This window comes from Terrapene carolina, unplaced genomic scaffold, assembly GCF_002925995.2.
Source record: "Terrapene carolina triunguis isolate 2854851 unplaced genomic scaffold, T_m_triunguis-2.0 Scaffold139, whole genome shotgun sequence".
Lineage (NCBI taxonomy): Eukaryota > Metazoa > Chordata > Testudines > Emydidae > Terrapene > Terrapene triunguis.
This window is the reverse complement of record NW_020664490.1, coordinates 12340442-12353883: the sequence shown is the minus strand read 5'-3', so window position 1 is coordinate 12353883 and position 13442 is coordinate 12340442. Positions and strand designations below refer to the sequence as shown.

General features: G+C 40.4%; 1 protein-coding gene across 1 annotated transcript in view; it reads left to right on the top strand.

Moving 5' to 3' along the window:
* Positions 1-1985: 1985 nt before the first annotated feature.
* TRPC4 (transient receptor potential cation channel subfamily C member 4) overlaps positions 1986-13442 on the top strand; it is a 195585-nt gene continuing 184128 nt past the window's right edge. The window contains exon 1 of the mRNA XM_029911965.1: positions 1986-2053. The gene's annotated coding sequence lies outside the window, so the exon portion shown is untranslated. The remainder of the gene's footprint in view (positions 2054-13442) is intronic.

Below are 13442 nucleotides of genomic sequence, written 5' to 3'. Positions count from 1 at the left end.
CAAAACTGGTTTCTAAATGGATGAGCTAAAGCAGAATGAAACACCAAGACTTCATGTAGGGTTTGTGATGCTAATTCTAGGTCTGCTCAAAAAAAAGGAAAGGAAATATTGTATATATTTAATGTAAGGGCAGGCTTTTTAATTATTTGTTTACCGTGGAAGTGTGGCTATTTCCTCATCTTAATCTCTGTACTAGCGACAGTAGAAGTTCTTTATGCGTTGAGCAGCAGTTCAGAATCAACTGGGATATGATTTTAAGCAGGCAAGCTAGGATGATGGTTGAGTCTGAGGACACAAGATAAGTTAAGCAAGGAAATCCTGAGTTACCATGTAACTGACACTGGTCAGTCTGCGTTCCTTTCAGCGTGTACAATATACAGCAGTGCACACTCCTCAGGACCCCGCTCATGCCCAAACCCAGACTTAAGCACGTGGACTTCTTCCTTCTGCACATTGTCTCATTCCTAACGGGTTTAACTTGGTGCTATAGGTACTGTCCTCATTTTGATTAAAGCTCCAGGGAAACGGTGACTAATCCCTTTCCCCCTGGTCTACGAGCTCTGGTTTTCTCTGGTATCTGAGTTTCGCGGGGAAAGTGACAGTTCTTGCATTAAAAGAGAGCAGCCCCGCTTTCCGCAGAAGTTTATCACTCGCACTTCCATTGAAATGGTAACGGGTCAAGGAGGTCCGCAGCGGGATAATGCCACACAGCAGGAAGGCGGATAGAAAGCTACCGCTAAGAGAGAAACTAATCCAAGCTAACTGCAGAGGTTTATTGCTGAGCAAAAGAAAGCAGCAGCTGAAACAATCTTACACTTCTACAAGGTGAGATGTTACTGCAGCTGGGGATGATTGACTCACCTTTACGCTGTATTGTTTAGCAGGAACGAATACCTAACATGACTGCGTGCAAATATTGTAGAGTTTGAAACTACTGCACCGATCATTGTTTTTCGAGGGGGGTAGGCAATCAAACGATTATTTGCGGTGTGTTTTCACTGTGCATTTCAGGGGGTTGTCAATTACAGCTGTCACACACGGGTTTCTTTTGAGTGGGTCACTGTTCTGTCCTTTATTTTTTAACCAGTCCTTTTCGCTCTTGTTGGCGCACGGCTGCAAGGTGTAAGCACATTGATTGTTGGTTGTTCACGCCTGACTTCACCCTAGGGACACACATGCTCTTGGACGTTTTATAGAAAATCCACAAAAAAAAAATCAGCCTAAAACATTTTCAAAAGGAAGGAAAAGGTCACGTCAAACTGGCGAGGAATTTCTCTAGGAGGAGGGTGGCTGAGGCTACCAGGAAAGAAGCCACCTGCACCCTGTGTTCCATTGGAACGGAGCCTGCAGAAAGCTGGGTTTGCTCCTCGGTGGGGACTATCCCCTGATTATCCTGCAGGCGGCGCGTCTAGGTATTCACCGTGCCTCCCCACCAGACCAAAAGAAAAAAGTCCCTAGGGGAAGCAGCTCAGCCACACACCAGGGAGGGAAAGACAGAAAGAAATGATCGTGCGGAGAAGCGGACAGAACAAACCAGCGCGCAAGACAATCTAAGGGGTGATCTCCGGTGCGAGGTATCTCTTCTGTGCAAGAGGTGTCTTAATACCGGAGAGCGGATCTCCTGGGCAGGAAAGCATCAACTTCAGCTTATTTGTGTTCTTTCCCCTCTGATGTTCATGCCTCGCAGTTTCTCTTCCAACAGGAAACATTTCATGGAGAGGGATTGTTACTTTTTGCAGTCGGCATGGGATTCCCAGGAAGAGTAATGAGACGCCACAATAAACAGCCAGGGAGGAATTTGCCACTCATCTGTTGCACTAAAGCGAAGCTACAGGCACTGTCTCCTTGGCTGGAAGTGTTGAAGACCACCTGAATTGGGGGAGAGTGTCTGAAAGATGAAGAGAATAACATAGACATGGGGAAAAGTGGATGAGGTGGGCGACTGCAAAAAAAAAAAAATCCTAAACGGATTTAATTTATAAATGGAATTGAAATGTGCCCTGATAACAGTTGAAGTAAAAACGCTGGATAGCAACGCATGCATATAAACCAAGTAAGTTCTCACCCATTTTGGAATATTTTCTTCTTGACGCTTTGGTTTTATTGTTGTTCCTCTTAAGAGACGCCACCAATTACTGGAATTAACCAACTTTTGCCCACGGTGACTACAGGGGTTTTGTACCCTCTTGGACCTAGCATTAAGCAACATTTAGATTTTTTTCCCCTTTACATAATAAACGTGGATTTTTTTTTTATCGCAGTCAGTTTAATTGTTGACATTGTAGACAGTGCCATCGTTTGGGTTATTGCAAGTGAAGTCTGACACCTGCAGGACAACTGAGTATATGAAAAAAAACTGAAGGGAAATAGTTTTGTGACGACGACTAGATGGCTCAGAAGTAGCGAGTAGACAATAGAATTGGGTGGGTGTGTTTGCGATGCTCGTAATGTAAACCAAAGGATTTATGCAGAAGGCTAATTCTTTGAGACGGGGCTTTCAGGGAGGCGAGTGAAGCTATTTAACTGGACAGAAGACTGGTTGTAGAGTTAGCGTGAGTTAGCTGCTCTCCGCTATACTTTAAAGGCAAAGTGACCATGACCCACATCTGTTCAGGTGAGGGCTCAGACTGTATCAGGAATCACCTTTGTCTCATTTTAGATTTTGAATTTCACACCCATATATTATTATTTGGCTACAGAGGTACATAAAAGACAGCGCTTTCAGAAAAAAAAAAAAAAAAGGTCCTCCCCTTCCTCCAGGTATAGTGTTTGAATATGACAACTATCCCGCTATAGCAAAATATTTTTTCATGGGTTACCAACCTTGTAATTGCTAACACTCAACCGCTTGGATGGCAGCTGTACAGCCATTGATAGGACATTTTTCTTTTTTTAGGAATACTGAACTTTCTGAAACTATGATGTAATAAAACTGCAGCACTTGAATAACAGTGTATTTTCATGTAGGAAAGGATAAGTGATAAGCGTTCTAATAATAATTTATCAGCTAAAAGCATGGGGAGATATCACAATGGAGTTTTATTAGGATGTAATTTACCAGACAGTAGCAACTCTGCGGGCTGTTTCTTTATCCTGCTATCAACTTGCTATCAGGAAGAGTTACTTATTTAAAATAGTGTTTCTTTCCCCTGATCTGTCTCTGAAGCTTTGACATACCAGCTTTCCTATGTGTCCTGTCATTGTGAAGTTAAACATTGTTTCAATTCTGAAAATCAAAGTTGATGGGGAACAGCTACACACCAAGTGCAGCAAATTTCATGTACAGCTTGTATTTTTTCAACCTTAAAGTATTGTGGTTTTTTTTTTAATTTAAATTTTCCCTACTAACCATTGCTACTACAAAATCCTGAAAAAACATAAAGAGAATCTGGTGGAAGGAGAGAGTGTGAGGTTGATGGCAAATGAACATGATGAAAATGAGCCTGAGAATGACTTATATGGTAAACAAAGTGACTGAAGGAATTCACCCGTGCATTGAATTTACATTTTCAAGCTCCTGAATATTTTGGCTATTTTACAGTAGTCATAATCCTGTTGAAAAGAAGCAGTTGATGGTCTGGAACCTTAAACAAACACTGACAGAAAATATATACTAAGTAAGGGTTGAATTGTAAAATCCACTGCAATTGGCAAGACCTGCAGCTTTGTTGTTGTATTATTATTATTATATTTTACAAGGCAGTGTCACTAAAATGTTTTTTTTTTACTAGAATCAATTGAGTGAGTCCATGTTAGCATGGCAACTGAAATTTATATTTATCCAAAGTTGCCTCATAAAAGAAGTAGTGCCAGTTCTTCCTGAACTAAAATACCTTCTAGCTAGAAGTAAATAGAAACGCTACTCCAAAATGCTTTCTGGTTAGTAGGCACTTCTAAAAAATTAGAAGAAAAGAGACCATAAAACAAAGTTCAGACAATATATTCATAGAAGGATGAAATTAACATCTGGTTTCGTTATGATAAATGCATCCACATAAACTCTATATAATATAGCATGTGCACAATTAAACAGTAATAAGTCACCAGGACCAGATGGTATTCACCCAAGAGTTCTGAAGGAATTCAAATGTGAAATTGCAGAACTACTAACTGTCATCTGTAACCTATCATTTAAATCAGCTTCTGTACCAGATGACTGGAGGATAGCTAATGTGATGCCGATTTTTTTAAAAAGACTCCAGAGGAGATCATGGCAATTACAGGCCGGTAAGCCTAAATTCAGTACCAGGCAATTTCTTGAAACTATAGTAAAGAACAGAATTATCAGCTACATAGATGAACACGATTTGTTGGGGAAGAGTCAACATGATTTTTATAAAGGGAACTCATGCCTCACCAATCTACTAGAATTCTTTGACGCGGTCAATAAGCATGTGGACAAGGGGGGTTCAGTGGATATAGTGTACTTAAATTTTCAGAAAGCCTTTGAAAAGGTCCCTTACTAAAGGCTCATAAGCAAAGTAAACTGTCATGGGATAAGAGGGAAGGTCCTCTCATGGATCAGTAACTGGTTAAAAGATAGGGAAAAAAGGGTAGGAATAAATGGTCAGTTTTCAGAATGGAGAGAGGTAAATAGTGATGTCCCACAGGGGTTTGTATTGGGACCAGTCCTATTCAACATATTCATAAATGATCTGGAAAAAGGGGTAACATTTGCAGATGATAAAACACTGCTTTGGTTAAGTCCAAAGCAGCCTGAAAAGAGTTACAAAGGGATCTCACGAAAATGGGTGACTGGGCAACAAAATGGCAGATGAAATTCAATGTTGATAAATGCAAAGTAATGCACATTGGAAAACATAATCCCAACTATACATATAAAATGATGGGGTCTAAATTAGATGTTATCACTCAAGAAATAGATCTTGGTGTCATTGTGGATAGTTCTTTGAAAACATCCACTCAATGTGCAGTGGCAGTCAAAAAAGCTAACAGAATGTGGGGAATCATTAGGGAAGGGATAGATAATAAGACAGAAAATATCATATTGCATCTATATAAATCCATGGTATGCCCACATCTTGAATACTGCATGCAGATGTGGTCACCCCATCTCAGAAAATATATTGTAATTGGAAAAGGTACAAAAAAGGGCAACAGAAATGATTATGGGGTATGGAACAGCTTCCATATGAGGAGAGATTAATAAGAATGGGACTTTTCAGCTTGGAAAAGAGACGACTAAGGTGGGATATAATAGAGGTCTATAAAATCATGATGGGTGTGGAGAAAGTAAATAAGGAAGTGTTATTTACTCCTGGTTTAGAACCGGTGGTTAAAGGGGTGGGTAGGCATGGGAGTTCCAAGGGTCTGTCGGGGTGGTGGTGGATGGGGTCGGGGCAGTCAGGGGACAGGGAGCGGGGCGAGTTGGGTAGGGGGTGGAGCCCTGGAGGGGCAGTTAGGATGGGGGGCCTTGGGCTTGTACTCACCGTTGATGGACCATCAATGGCTATTAGCCAGGATGGACAGGGGTGATGTCCCTAGCCTCTGTTTGCCAGAATCTAGGAATGGGCAACAGAGGATGGATCACTTGATGATTACCTGTTCTGTTCATTCCCTCTGAAGTACCTGGCATTGGCCACTGTCAGAAGACAGGATACTGGGTTAAATGGACAATTAGTCTGACCCAGTATTGCTGTTCTTATTTAATGTAGGTCCTACATCCCAATACAAAAAAGAAAATTGTTAGAGGAGGCTTCATCAGGTACTTAAATACTCTAGTGGTAAGGGACATTTCACTTCCTAGATTGATTCCTTTATGAAAAGAATGGACCTGAATAGTTTGAACAAACTTGCCTACACAATATATCCAGATTTTGTATAATATAGCACTATCCACCACAGCAGCCAGTTTTCTGTGAAGAAAGATCAGCTGGATATCACAGTGATAGTTGCCTTGGAAATACTCAAGAAAGATGGATAACTCTTAAGATCTGATCCTGTAGACCTTACTGAGGCAAAGGGAAGGATTGGACCCTAGGTTTCATCACCAAAATAATTTAAGGGCTCTATTCCCCATCCATGGAAGACATTGGCAAAACTTCTTATGGTTGTAGGATGGGGCCCTAGGACAGAATTATTGCTCTATCTTTCCCCATAGCTTTCCTTTCTGTTCAGGCTGTCAAACAGAGAGATTACTTCAAAGACAATCAAAACATACAGATGGATGTCTCTTAAATTCAACCCTACTCTCCTTCTATTGATGCTGACACCATTTCTTCTAGTAGCTGGTCCTCCTTTTTAGAAGACAGTCCATGAAGAAAGCATTCAGACCCTCAGTACCGCTTCCTACGTAGGGCTCAACACTGCCAGGGCCACACTACTCACTTGGCAGGATTGTGACCATCATTTTGAATATGCCAGGGCCAAAATACGTTGCCTGTTAATACACACATGATCAGTGAGCAATAACACTCCCTTTTTAATAAAGGTTAGTTTGCGTTCGACCACTCAGGCCAACCCATCAAGTACTTGTTCAAGGTGACTTGTAGAAGAAGCTATGTGGCACAGAGAGCTAAAGTACTAACCTCTCTCTTCCAGAGATATCTGTTTAAATCCTAATTTAGGTGACAAGTAAAAAGTGAGTTTGTCTCATCCAACACCTGTGGAGATTTGTCTCTATCCCCAAAACACTAGGCAGTTTGGCAGCCTCTTCTAGGGAGATACACAGGACTGGTGAAGCTGAAGTGCTGCAGGTCAGGGTTGGAGTGTACTGGCAAAACAACAGGGAAAGTCCTGCACAGCACCAGCCTCTGCCACGCCTGACCGGATAGGCTGTGCTATTATCCCCTCACTTCCTCAGGGCTACATTCCCTTGTCAAATGTTAATTTAAAAAAGAAACAGATTTGCACTGGATCTGAAAAGACAACATGGAAGCAGCTAGAAAAGGCTTATTTATAGCATATTTTGAGACAAAGTAAACAAGAATGGAGGGGGGAGGCATTCACAGCAGTTTTTCTACTCAGACTAGAGCACATAATGGCTTTATTTATTGTCAGGCATACTGTTATCTCTGGTCTTCTATGTGACTTCAAATCCAAGCTATGTTGGTTTACAATATAGCTGTTTCATCAGCCATAAGTTTTAAAATTACTAAAAGCAAGATGATTTAGACTTAAGATGAAAATTTGCTTTTAATTCACCCCTTTGTAGCCATATTTTGCATCAGTGTATGGTATTAAAAATCAATCTATTTTTTTTTAAAAAGCCCTAGACTCATTGAGGCAGAGGAAAGACAGAATTCTGCCCTTAGCTCTGATCTGAGTGATTTAACATAGATTTTGATTATATTCAAAAGCTATGTGTCAGTATCCAAGTGCTTATTGAGATATGATATTGCTGAACAATTCCTTGTGGTTTAATACATTGTAAATAAAAAGGCTCTAAAAACTGACCACACACAAAGGGCTAATAAATTAAAGCTACTTTTTTGTAACAAAAAAGAAATGGACATCCAGGGAGAAATCCTTTCTAGGTACATTAAATGTCTGACTACTGCAATTTGAAACTGGTAAGGTAAGAAAGCATGAAAATAGGAGTTAAATGCTTTGCACAGCAAGGTTTACAAGGTAATGAAAGATTGTCAGTATGCTGCATAGAAAAAAAAGTAACTAATATATCTTCTGTAGATCATTTCACAGCTTAAAATTCCAGAAGTGCTGCTTCTACTTTTAAAAAATGTATTTCTTATTTAAATAGAACAAGAGGTGTGCTAAAAATGTCACAGAATAAGTACGTATAAAATTAGATTTGTCTTTATTTCCAAATTATTTTGAAAGTGGATTTTAGAAAAAGAGCTTCTGAAAATTTGCTGGGTTTAATTTTTCTTACGTCAAATGTTCGAGAGCCTGAGCCATGCAAAGCTAACCTCTACATCTGTGAGCCCAGAAGCTGTGGAAGATTCCTGGGTTCATAGATTTATAGATTTCCAAGCCCAGAAGGGACCATTGTGATAATCTAGTCTGACCTCCTGTATAACACGGGCCAGAGAACTTCCCCAAAATAATTCCTAGAGCCCAGCAGGCTACACTTGTCTGAAAATATCTCAGTGTGTCTATGGTATACAGCATTAGGTGCTCAAATACTATGGTAATGAATGGGAAACTTATAAGTATGATTTTTTTTCTGTGGTAGAGTCTATGAGGCCACAGCACTCCACTCTCCTGGACTGGCTCCATCCTTGTGGTGATCTTCCCTGTGATCTAACTGTTCTTTTAGTGTCTAGTGGTGATTTCTCCATCCCAAGATATCACCTCTATGCTTTCCCAGAAAGTTCAATTTCTTTGGCCTCTGCTCTTTCATCTTCACCCTTTCCATCATTTTCTCCCTATTTGCCTTTACTCTCGTGTTTACATGAATGATAGCTGGAGATATCCCTGGATACTTAAGTGATTCCTCCTTCTCAACCCTAACTTTGATCAAGTAAACTTGTTGCTTTTATTTCAACGGTCAGCCAAATATCTTACATGCAAAAGTGGATCTGCTGAGTGAGCAGGAGGAGCATTGCCAAAAACAACCCTAGATCCAGATCTCCTGTTTACATCCACTAAGCGAAACTGATTCCACTTGCATAAAACCAGAGTATCCAGCATAAACTTCCAGTTGCCTGTTTGAGATCCACTGTTGGCAGGTTGTTAGCCATCATCTGTGCAATCCATTTACCCTAGCTTCAGGTCTTTGAAGCAAATGGCTTTATGCAGAGCAGCACTGAACAGCTCACAACAGCAGCTGTGTGAAGTGTGGGTGACTTTAAAGGCTTATTTGTTCAATTTGTTGTCCATCTTATTAAAACAGGTAGAAACTGCAGCCAATGGATCTACAAAGTCTATCACCTTCCTGACATAGAGCCAGCTGGTATGTTGACCAATATAGTTCATGCTGCATGACAGTGGCATCAGTGGGGTGATGCCTCTATCTGCAGTGTATTATAGGAAGTTGGCCAGGGCACCTGGGGACCACTTTACCATTCCACTACATGTCCACTGGTAAGGGATATAGGACGTTGCTGAGAGTGGAATATGCACATGACGGGCTGGGAACTCGGTCTCCACTTAGTCAAGCTATACATACCATAGGAAGTCAGCAATCATTGGATGATATGTGGATAATATACACAACCATCTGTTTTTTGTGGGGAGATTAGGGGAGGGGCTTTTGCCTTATCTCCCTACTATGTTGCACCCATTTCTCTAGGTCAGGACAAGAACTAGAATGTCCTCATCTGGGAGAAAAATGTAAAGGCATTCCTACTTAGCATGTATTTTATCTTTAGTAGACCAGAAAACTGGTGTCCTATCTAAGAAGTCTACTGGACCACACAGAGAGCACAAGCTTAGTCCTAGGACAATTTCATCTTCTTCTATATTGCTGTAGACTTCTGGTAACTTGTTATGAAAACAGAAATGCTGTAAATACAACTGCTGTTTGTTAGTAAATATTTTCTTATTAAAATATTTCCTTTTTAAAAAGTGGGACAGTCCCACTTACATTTTCCATAGGAGAATTAAATTAATAGCAATGGTCGTGTGTGCATTTTGGGGCATATTGTGTCTGATTCAAAACTTACGTACAGTAAATATGTATACAGAGACTTTCAGCAAGAATGTTTGTGCTGACAAATCCACAAGCTGTGGAAAGGGATTTCCAGGCCAACTGTTTCCTAGGCAAACTAAATCAGTGACTGAGTCCTGTCCCCTTCTGCAGGATGCGCTGGATCCTCACCCACTGGAGTCGTAACTCCCATTGAACTTCAAATGTGAAGGGTCTGGCCTTCCAACCACAGCATTGTGAATACAACATACCAAACAAGTGCAAGCACCCTATCATCTGTTCTCAGAGTGAGTTAAAATTCATGTGAGGACAGATTAGCTAGACTAAAATGTGGTGTTCTGTGTGTTTGTGTGAAATTCACCCCTCTGCAAAGTGCCAATACAAAGACTATGCACTATCTAAGAAAACTTCAGATTTTTTTCATCAAAAACCCTAACACCCCAAGCTGGAAAGTTTTCAGCTGCACTCAGACTCACTGAAGAGTCTAAATTTTCCATGGGACTGCCCCCTCCACCATTATCCAGTCAGATCTAGCGTGGACCCTGCACTGGCTGCCCAAATCCCGCCTCTTGGGAAGAAGGGTTGCACCACCTACACTGCATTCAGTCTGCTTCTGTGGACGGGGGGAGGGCAGCATCTAGCCTTTGCAGATGCTCTCAAGAGTGGTTTTTCCCCCTTACAACCTACCTTAGTCCACTGAATACTTGGATATAGCTAAAAGTATTATCTTTGGGTTCTCAGGTGGTGATATCCTTGCTTTAATCTCTAGCTATGTGGAGTTGCTTGTTCTTAATAGATCATTTCCCAGTAAATCCTCTTGTTAAGCTTGAATGCTAACTACTGCGGCATCCTCTGTTGGAGAGGAATTAAAATATCTCATTTGCATTTTGTTTAGACACAATTTTATTTAAACTAGGAGAGAGAATGTTAGCCTTTCGTTTTGGATAATAATCCTTTAAGACAAGCAGTGCTGCAGTCAGCCAACAATATCAGATTTTAAATGTTGTTTATGCTGACATAATCAGCTTGGTTTTTACATTTAACTTATTTGTATAGAGTGCTTGAACCTGCAAAGTATTCACAGCTGTAAAATTTACGCTAAAAAATTCTGCATGGAGGCTTCAAATACTAGCTAGGTGCCATAGAGAGGGATAGTCTGACCTTGTGTAAAATCAGGGACTACCTATAGAAAAGTGTTGCTAACTTTCCCACCCTTCTAGCAAAAGAGATGCCCATCAGAAAGGCCAATCCAGTGTCCGAACTTTTATACTTTTGAATTTTAAAGGAATTTTTTTAGTAAGTGGACCCTACAGTGCTATAAAATAATTAAGGTTTATGACACTGATGTAAAGCATATGTTATATCCATTTTTAACTGATGGCGGTCTTGTCAAGCCTCAGTTTCCCTAAAGTCTCCCAATGCATATCAGTGGGAGAAGAAGGAATAGAATCCATATTCTAATTTATGTGCTCTAACTACTAGTCACATTTTCTTTTATAGTGGAAATGAAGTCTAGTACAGCACAATTGTGATGCCATATTTTGGTGTCTCCACTTAAATAGAAATATTTTCATTCATGGTTGTTTAACTTAATGGTCTTAAGTTGGAACATATTTGTTTATGTATTGAAGCCAGTTATACCAAATACTTAGAGCTTGGATATTGTACAGTATGTTTATTGCTGCAATATCTTCATGTGTAACTAAACTTCTAATGTGTAACTCTTCTCTAAATTCTCCTGATGGTCTATTTTTCCCCCCTGTGCTTACAACATGCTTGCTAAGTAAGGACTCAAATCTCTCCTGTATCTGAGTTCCATTCGGTACAGAAGAGAGGTGGGGGAGCTATCAGAAGCTGGTTGTCTCCTTGATTCTGTGCCCATCAGACCCCAGTGTGAGTAAGATTAACCAAGGAATTGCTATAACTTAGGCTCCTGACAGATGGTCTGAAGGGCCAGCATAGGGCGTGGAGCGCTACCACAGCCCTGACATGCTCCCTCTCCTCCCTGGACATAGCTGCTACAACTGGGTGGGGGGCTAGCTGGCTGAGGCAGGAACTGGTTCTGCTGTCTTTATGCCAGTGAGGAGTTCTTTTCTACCAGGGGAATTCTCCATGGGCTAATTACATATCCAGAATCCAGCCCCTTTACTGTTAGTGGTGGAAACAGGCCAGATCATAAGATAGAATCTGGACTGAAGTCTACCCATTCACTCTATCCATTTATCTAAAAAACCCAAGCCAAAACACATGATTTTATTATAAACAGACACTTCTTTCCTCCATCATACTATGCATTTACTACATTGAATAAGCATGTATTCTTATTGATATTATAGAATCATAGGACTGGAAGGGACCTCGAGAGGTCATCTAGTTCAGTCCCCTGCACTCATGGCAGGACTAAGTATTATCTAAACCATCCCTGACAGGTGTTTGTCTAACCTGCTCTTAAAAATCTCCAATGATGGAGATTCCACAACCTCCCTAGGCAATTTATTCCAGTGCTTAACTACCCTGACAGTTAGGAAGTTTTTCCTGATGTCCAACCTAAACCTCCCTTGCTGCAATTTAAGACCATTGCTGCTTGTCCTATCCTCAAAGGTTAAGAACAATTTTTCTCCCTCCTCCTTATAACAACCTTTTATGTGATTGAAAACTGTTATCATGTTCCCTGTCAGTCATCTCATCTCTTCTTCCCTCACAGATATTTTCTAGACCTTTAATAATTTATGTTGCCCTTGACCTTCCTCGCTTGCCCTTCATTACTCTTGTCACCTGCCACCTCATCATTCTGTCAACTCCAAAAATAGTGCATAAGCTCCTTGAAGCAGTGATATTGCCATCTATTTGTTTTGCAATGCGACAAAACTCAGAAAGGAACCAACCCATTTCACCTTCAAGAATGTGGCTGGTCCAAGTTATCCTGTGTGTGGGTAATACATCCTCCTTAATGCACAGATAAGGAAGATGTGTCCAAGGAACCCATTAGATGGTGTATCTGCAAAGCAGCTGTCTACTCTGGAGTATTACCAAACTGATTATTAGTTTGTCACAGCTTTCAACTGAACCTATCAGAAAATCTTAATTATCCAGAAGCATTGCTGTGGAGCACTGCTTTCCCTTGGTGTTTATCACCCTGTTTCCATACTATTCCTACTAGGCAATACTGACTAAAGGCAAGGTGGATTGGAGTTGAATGAGAAATCCGGACTAAAAATCAAAATGCAATTTCCAACATGGCAAAAAAATGGATGGTATTTCAAAAAAACAACAAACAAACAACCCCAAACAAGTCAAAATAGCAGGCCCCTTCATTTCAAAACAGCCACATAAATGATTTGTGGGAAAAGCTTAAGACAACTGTGAGTAATATCACCAAATTAGAATAGGGCTGCTTGTGTATTTATCACAGAGAATTCTTACTGACAGCTCCAAAATAGACATACTTGTATGGCTTGTTTTGCTTTTATTAACATAGCAGTTTGGTACACATTGTACAAGGAGAGCTAAACATGTTCAAGTCTCTAGTTATCTTATTTCATTAGTGTTCCCTTGTTCTGTTTCTTACTTACTCAGAGGAAATGTAATGTTCTTGCCTTAAACAAACTCTTTGCACCTAAGGAAGGGGTATAATTAAAGGCTATGCTAATCAATAAACACTTCATTGTAAGGAACCTTTATGAACAACAAGGAATACACTACATTTTGCAGTATTTGGTAATAGGGGCTCTGATTTAGGAAAGTATTTGAATTATATGCTTAACTTTAAGCATGTGTTGAAGCCAATGGGATTTCAGCACATGCTTAAAGTTAAGAACATGCTTAAGTGCTTTCCTGAATCAGGGCCTAAGGATTGTAATTTGAAGTATGA